Here is an 8,726-nt window from a genome sequence, read left to right as displayed (position 1 = left end):
CATGAGAGCTGTTGAGATCGGCTCTTGAACCTTTGCCTCCCAGTCTAGCCTTTGGAGGCCTGAAGTTTGGAGGTCGGTTTTCTGTAAGCCGTTATTTCTTGAGGTTGGTTTGTAGAGGCTGCAATTCTTTTTGAGATGGGATTCAAAAAGCCACTTATGTATGAGGTCGGCTTCAAGACCCTTTAGCCCAATTTGGCCCTCGGAGGCCTATTTAAGTTCTGGAGTTTGGGTCTTTCTTCTTCAGGTTGGCTTATTTTTTTGCCTTAACCCTATGGATAGTTGGAGCCATTATCAAGCCTAGATAAATCTAGGGCTTTTCTGCATGGCCGAAGCTGCTTTCATGCTTGGATGATCTAGATCTTTTCTGCATGACTGTAGTCACCTTCGTGCCTCAATGGATCCATGTCATTTCTGCACGATCGGGAGACACCTTAATGCCTAGACAGATCCAAGTTTTTTCTATACGACTGAAGCTATCTTCATGCCTAGATGGATCCAGGTGTTTTCTGCATAGTCGAAACTCCCTTCATGTTTGGATAGATTCAGGTATTTTCCATATAGTCAAAGTCATTATCGAGCAAGGTCGGCTAATCTTTGCCTTTGCCCTCCATTCCTCGCTGTAGGAGACTAAGTTACAAGAGTTTGGATTAAGGTTGGTTTTTGAACTTAAGCCCACTTGGAGTTTGACTTTTGCCCTCCTAAAGTTTGGATTTTCAGACCTTCTTTCAGATGAGTTGTTTGATAGCTAGCAACTAATTAGTTAGGTCGAGTGCTCCCATCTTTTATCCGAGCCTAGGCAGTGCTAGGTCTTTCATCTTGGTTTCACCACTTGTGATCCAAGCTTAGCATGAGCTAGGGTTTTTCTCCTCAACCAACTTTCTTATGATTGGTTAGGTTGAGCGTGTCACTTTTGATTCAACCTAGCCTGAGCTAGAATTTTCCTTCCTGGTGATCTTTATGATAGATCCCATGGGTGTTGCCTCGGCCCAATTTAAGCTAGGATTTTTCACCCTGGTGGTCCTTGGGACAAATTCCATAGGTGCCACTTCGGTCTAGTGTAAGCTAGGATTTTTCATTTGGGCGGTCCTTGGGACGAATCCCATAGGGGTCGCCTCAACCTAGCATGAGCTAGAACTTGAATTCTACAGAGGATGTGAGCTGTTAAAGCTAGCTCTTATGCATTTAAAACTATTTACGAGTGGTTAGATTAACGAATATACATTTTACACATAGTATATGTGCACATACTTATTTGATGTCAGTGAAATATACTATAGTATGGTTCGGCTACAATCATCTCGTTGTCCCCATTTGGGTTTTAATCCTATGTCATCGAGCTCGGTAGATTTTATCATTTTATGAGCTCGATGATGTTGGATCCATCCAAAGTTGTAGAAGTAAGCAAAGAGACATCATATTTATTTATAGTTGCAAGTATATGATGATGAACCAAGGAACAAGATGAAAAAAAATAATTGTAGAGGTAGAATTAGGGTAAGCAGAGGTCAAAAATGGAAAGACCATACCTAAAAATGTATGAACTTGGTTTGAACTAGTCTAGAACCAATTCAAAACTAGGTGAACCGGTCGGTCAAATGAATTAGACCGGTCTGGTCAATGCAATTGAGCTAGACCAACCAATTTTAGATGCCGACGTGTCACCCAAATTGACATGGCTGTCGATATATTTACATGGTAATGATGCGGCAGATGATATGGACTAGTGCCATGTTGATGCTACTATGATAGCTGACATGGATGATTGATGTGGTCGCTAATGTGGCTTGATGCTATGTTGATGCTGATGCGATAGTTGATGTGGCTTGATGACATGTCGAGCTATCTTAACCCAAACAGATCGGGTTTGGGTCTGAACGTCTGATTGGATCTAGATTTAAATCAGAATCTATGGCAACTTCATTTAGATGGATCGGATCTAGATCCACAGATCTGGTTGGATCCAAATCTAACTCAAATTCGCTGGACTATCTTCTTCGCGATGCTTCAAGTCTGAAGCAGTAGGTGGCGAGACCTTAGCTAGGTGATGGATCGTTGAGGTTGGCACTTGAGGAGAAGGTGGTGCTCGAGGATAGCGACGGAAGAGAATCAGCCGCAGAGGGAAGGCGACGCTCAGGGCAGCTATGAAAGAGAAATCGGCTATAGAGGGAAGGCGATGCTCGGGGCTGCTAAGGAGGAAAGAGAAATTGGCTGCGGGATCCTCCCGATTGGTCTTGCACATGATTGATACAAGGTGTGCACCAACTCTTATGCGCTCATCATGACAAACAAGATCAATGATTGAGCATAATACACCATGGAATCGGCAACGATGCTAATGATCCAATTGGGTCTTCCACTTGGGAGACTTGGGCGACATGCCGTACTTCTCTCCAACAGGTGTTTAGGAGGCATGGCAGTGGGACCTCTTAGTGAAAGGGGAAGACGATGGTGGGGCATCTCTCAGTAGAGAGGGGACGGACAGCTTCTAATTCTAGTGAAGGAGGAGAAAGTCGGGGTACCACCTTTGTGGAGAGTGCCAAGAGGAGAGAAGAAGACCAGCGGAAGAGGAGAGGTGGGCCACTGCCCTAGTGGAGAGCGCCAAGTATGAGACATAGATTCATGATGGGGCCGACGACAACAATGAAGAAGGCCGATGGAAGAGGAGGGAGCCACTGTGGCAATCGCCACACTGCTCATCATCATTGATTGTTCTGGCTAGATCCAACAAGCAAAAGTAGAGGATCCATGCAGTGAGCATAGGAAGAGAAAAGAGAGATGCTGGTGGCAACCAGGGGGATTGACGATGTGCAAAGAGCCAAAGATTTGTTGCGCGTTGGGTATAGTCATCGCCAGAGAAGGAACATAGCTCGGCACCATGTTGATATAAGGGAAGATGAAGAACATGTTCTCGTTTCCCACAAATGGCACCAATCTATTGATGCCAAAATCCGTTTGATGATCGTGAAGGCTTGAAGAGCATCGGTCAACCTACATGGAGGAAAGAAGGAGAACAATAGAGGTCGTCGGAGCTGATTTGGCTAGAGACCCTTCGATGCTTAAAGTTAGACAGGGCTTGGAGAACGACAGGAAAGAAGAAGAGAGTATTGTGTAGAATAATATGAAATGCATATCTGGTACCTTAAGGCTTCTTTTTATAAATGTATCTTTGTCCTACTAAGGTTGGACTGTTCAGTGTTTTAAATCAAGTAGAAAATCTACTGGCTTTCCTTATTTGGACTAGCCCAAGAATATGTGTCCAACTAAAACTGATCTCTTGCTAAACCACATGTTAGCCCATAATTGGTTGGCCAGATTTCGGTTACATCAACTGTGAGGCCCAATAGTCCCACATCGGAAAGACTCGTTCCAGAGCCTGGGCATATGAGGCGGGTGTCTCCTAATCCTGCAGACGCGTTTTGGGTGGAAAACAAAACCGGGAAGGGGTGAAGGACGCTTGCGTGAAGCCCCGAAACCGGGACAATATCTGGCAGGGGAGCCCCGCGGTCCCTCCTCATGTGGCCCCCCACGTGGGCACTGGGTGCCTCACGTGCTCCGCAAAGGCGGGGGCGTGACATTTGGTATCAGAGCCGAGAACGGCTCTTGTCCGATGGTGGGAAGGGTGTGAGGCCCAATAGTCCCACATCGGAAAGACACGTTCCAGAGCCTGGGCATATGAGGCGGGTGACTCCAAATCCTGCAGACGCGTTTTGGGTGGAAAACAAAACCGGGGGGGGTGAAGGACGCTTGCGTGAAGCCCCAGAACCGGACAATATCTGGCAGGGGAGCCCCATGTTCCTCCCTCACGTGGGCACTAGATGCCTCACGTGCCTCGCAGAGGCGGGGACGTGACATCAACTATATTTATATAAAACAAAATAAAAAGTGAATAAAATTTAAAAGAATATTTCAATTTCTGGAATGCTTTCTTTTTTGATAAGTACTTTATGATTTCCTTTCCATTCCTTTTTTTTTTTGCTCATTCTTAAATTTTGTTTTCTATGATAATTAAAGGGATCTGAATAATGGAATAATTTCATGAATTATGTGTTACCATGTACACCTCGGAGCATATCAGGAACAAATGTAAACTGGTTCTTGGTGGGACCTGCCAGTCAGCCAGTCCATTTTAATCTTAGAACATTTGGACTAAACTGCATTGGACTGATGGCTTAACGAAATCAAGTTTGTGCATACTCAACCCACTGGCAATGTAGCTGCAAATTGGTTACCAAACCATGGGAGGAGACACACAGAAGTTTAGTTCTCTAGTCGCAAAGTTTTATGAAGTTGGGAGCCGATTTGGCTCATGTTGGAGAAGTGGATAGTGGAAAGGAAGAAAATTAAAGAAGCATGAAGGATTTGGTTAGGCAACACACAAAAATCAAAGTGCTATCTTTAACATAATGATTTTCTCACTATAGATGTGGATGGACTCTTGGATTTCTCATCTCCATGACATAAAGCCTAACACTTTTAAGATTACTAAGAACTACACTCCCAAAGGATCTTGGGAACCAAAGCACTCAACCCCAATAAGAAAAAGGAAAAAATTAACTTGAAAGCAAAGGAGAATTTTAGTGGCTTGTTAGTGAAAGAGAGAGGAGTTTTTCTATACGTACATTCTCACACAGTACAATTTGCAGATAATAAAGGGTTGTGATAGATGGCTGTTCACTATAAAGCAGACCCAACTCTATAAAATTATCTGACTATTAAGCCACAAGTCATATTCTATAAACAATTTTATTTTCTAAGCCTTGAAATTATTTTGGACCATGGTCATAAGTAGAGACACGAATATAAGAATATTGGATCATCATACTGAAAATTAAAACACCACACATATTTATTTATTGAACTATAATGAAAATAAGCACATATCATTATTTAATCCTGCTATGCCTATAGGTTGCTTCTATTTAAGAATGGTCTTCATGCAGGTGTAAAATCTTAGGGCTTTCTCTTCAACGCCTTCTCCTACTTTACGTTGTCATATAATGGAGCAAACAACTCTCGACTTACATAGATAGGTTTAAATTAGAGTTTGAACTAGGATATATAGGAGAAGAGATTGGGGCCAAATAAGTAATAATATAGTTAATATGTCCTCCCATCAAGGTATCCAGATAATCAATAACTAGGCCCTACATCCAAGGACCCAACTCTCAGGGACGTCTTGTGGGACCTTGGGATGAGATACCATTTCGAGTATCAGGACAATCCCATCCCATCATTGTTCTACAATCTCAATTGCACGTCTTGGGACATCTATAGTCCCAAGTGTTAGGACAGAAGTGCATCCTATTTCATGAAAAAGCCAAAACAGTCTCGTCCCATAGAATTTAAAACCTTACCGACACCTTTATACCATATTCTCATATATTAAAATATCAAGAATACTGAGATGAATCATGGTCCAATACCTTAGGGACTACAATTTAATTGGGCTCATACTTGTTAATTAATCTGAATTACTTCTGACCTGTTTTTCACAAACAATATAAAATATGCAATCAGTGGCAGCCTATATTATATTTATAAAAATTCTTATTAAGAAGCTACTCGTTCAATATTTAAAACTTTTTTCAACAAATAATAGTTGTTGCAACCAACCAAAGGCTAGTTCCAACAGTCCAAAAAGTTTAACCATATATTTTATTTCAAAATATATAATAATTTTCCACATTTTTAATTACAAAATAAGAAAGGAAAAAAATGATAATAGTCAAATAAAATACAAGATTAAAAAATTTGGGTAATGTACGATGCATGGTCAAGGATGGTTCTTGAACATATGGTGAACATGATGCAGTAACTTTAAAGGATTGAGAAGATTAAACATTGATCTCAAGCTATTAAAAAATAAGTGAAACAATGTTCGTGCTATACATGTATTGATCATGGCTCAGCAAGTATACTACGATTTCACCAACAAGAACCGGTACAAAGTGGCCCTATCTTCCATACCTGCAGATAGACTCAGTTGAAGTGTTTCACGGCCACATTTCACTCCACAATAGCTCCAAGTTTTGTTAAGGACAAGTGCCCCGCCTTTTTGTTGTGGACTTTAAATGCACTTATTTAGATTTGAGACTTTATATAAAATAGATGGTTATTTTCATTATTCTAAAAATAAACAATGAACTTGAAGTACAACCTAGTCATTAGCATGTATGTATGTATGTGTGTATATGTATACGTATATGTATATATAAATATATATATATATACTATATATATATATATATATATACATATATATATATATATATATATATAACCCCCCCTTCTCCTCTTTTCTCCGCGCACACGTGTGCGCTTGTGCCACCATTTCACTTCCAACATTATTTTGTAGCTACCACTCCAGCTTTGATCTACTTATTTACTATACTCTTCACCTTTAATTTACGGTAGCCGATCCATTTCGCCACAGTTATTCCATATATATCAAAGAGGTGGAAAGGTCAAATCTCCACTATTTTTTTGATATTATACTGGCCACTACCTTGAGATATATTAAGTTGTATAGCTAAGATAACAAGGGTTACTATTATATACATGCTTGATATTGATACGAAAGCAATATCTCCAATTAAAGTGAAAACTCCGCCCCCACTCTCCTTTAAAAAAGATAATAGGAGTGTTGGAAGTTTGATTGAAGATTGTAATTTAATAGATGATAATGATCTCTACAAACTAGTTTTGTAGATAAAAAATGTAAAATTTAAAAAAGAACATGAGAAATGAGATAGTACCTTCTTTTCCCATATAAAATCTTAGGCTTCATCGGCTAAGGAGAAGCCCTCCCATTTTTGAATTATCATAAAATAATAATTTATTTTTAAAAGTCAAAAATATCAAATAAGACATATCCTAAGGGCCATTATTTCAAAAAAAAAAAAATCTTATGAAGAGGCTGTCCTTGGTGACGACTATAGGCCTACGCAGCTCAGAGATTGGAGGCAGGTGAGCTCAGGTAATCAAGCTTAGCTAGCACAGTCAAGGGTAGCTTTAAGTAGGTTGTTAGGGTCAAAGGTTGTCTTAAATGTCTAAGCCTAGCCCTAGTTTTTTTTTTCTGGGAAATCCAACAAATTATTTCTTGACCTAGACTTAAAGTTCTCAAAGTCGTGTGTCATCACCACGAAATGAGATAGATTTGGCCAGCTGATGGAAGACTTGTAAAGCTAACGTTGGCGGCCGAATTAGTTATAGGTAAAGTCATATACAATTTCATGCAAGGTTGGACTAGGATGACGACTCTGAAAGGCCATATAGCACTCACTATAGACCCATTGGTCGAATAGTTATGAAGTCCTAGTCCTGGTCCTCCTTTTGACTAGGAAGGGAATGGAAAGAGACCTTAGGCTTGCTTGATACCAACAGGTCCATTTTCCCAACCAAGAGCAAGTTAACCATCCACACCTACTCCACTTTGTCAATAAGAAAAATCCCTTAAGGCTAGAAGTCATTTTTCCTCCTATTATTTAGGTATTATTTAGATTATTTCGCCTGTATAAGTACCTAATTTTTCTCTGGTTATGCAATGAGCAGATGCTAATGCTTATACATAACCAAAAAATTTAAATAATATGTTTTGGCTAGCTTTTTCATGTAAGGTCCTAGATTGTAACAAGTCTCCATAAAAAAACTATTTTTTCGAGCAACTTCATAAAGATGGCTCAATCTGAAACTATAAAAGTAGAGGTTATAGAATTTTCCAATCAAGAGTAAGTTAACCATCCACACTTACTCCACTTTGTCAACAAGGAAAATCCCTTGAGGCTAGAAGTCATTTTTGCTCAAATTATTTCAAGTATTATTTAGATATTTTGGTCCTACATAAATACCTAAGTTCTTTCTGGTTATACAATGGGTAGATGCTAGATGCTTATATAGAGCTAGGGAATCCAAATATATGTTCATGCTAGCTTTTTCATGTTGATCCTGGCTTGTAATAAGTCTCCAAAGTAATAACTATTTTTTTGAGCAACTTCATAGAGATGGCTCAATCTGAAACTATAAAATAGAGGTTATAGAAGCAATCTTTCCACTCTCTATCTTCTTTCAAGCCATCGATACTTTCTCGTGTACATTGCACATGTTGATATTTAGAAAATATACATATTATAAAACATGATTGTTCTTCCAGGCGAGATTTCTAGCCCATAGGCTATTAAACCTAATCCTAAACCTAAAGCTTGCAGCAGCCCCATAGGCTAGGCATTTTCTAACAATCTCGATTTTTGATGCAATTGAATAAGGTTTATATGTTCACATTCACCCTCCACCCCCCTTTTCCTTTCCTTTAGTACTAGGTGCAGCACCTCTATTGGTTTATGTTCAACCCTTCCAGTACTAGTGCCACCTCTACTTGGTTTATGTTCCCCCCCCCCCCCTTTTTTTTTGTTTTTAGTACTCATCCTCTCCTTTCCACAATAATATATTTCCATAATAAATACGAAAAAAAAAATGGAGTCAGTTATCCAAACAGAAAGCCTACAGCAACTCAATGGGCAATATTTCCTTATTATGTCCAAAATATTCCTTATTATCTCCAAAGATAGAAACGCATCTTCCTTTGTCTTCCTTAGCGAGACAAGGACAAAAAAGCAGAAAGGAGAAGTGAGAAAAAAAGAATACTTCTTTCTTTCTTTCTTCGCTCTCCATTTCTGCTTCTTGTTCTCTATGAGATTTATTCCAGAACGAATCTTATGTACACTTATCTA

This window comes from Phoenix dactylifera, chromosome 15, assembly GCF_009389715.1.
Source record: "Phoenix dactylifera cultivar Barhee BC4 chromosome 15, palm_55x_up_171113_PBpolish2nd_filt_p, whole genome shotgun sequence".
In the NCBI taxonomy this organism is placed as follows: Eukaryota; Viridiplantae; Streptophyta; class Magnoliopsida; order Arecales; family Arecaceae; genus Phoenix; species Phoenix dactylifera.
This window is presented reverse-complemented; position numbering follows the sequence as displayed.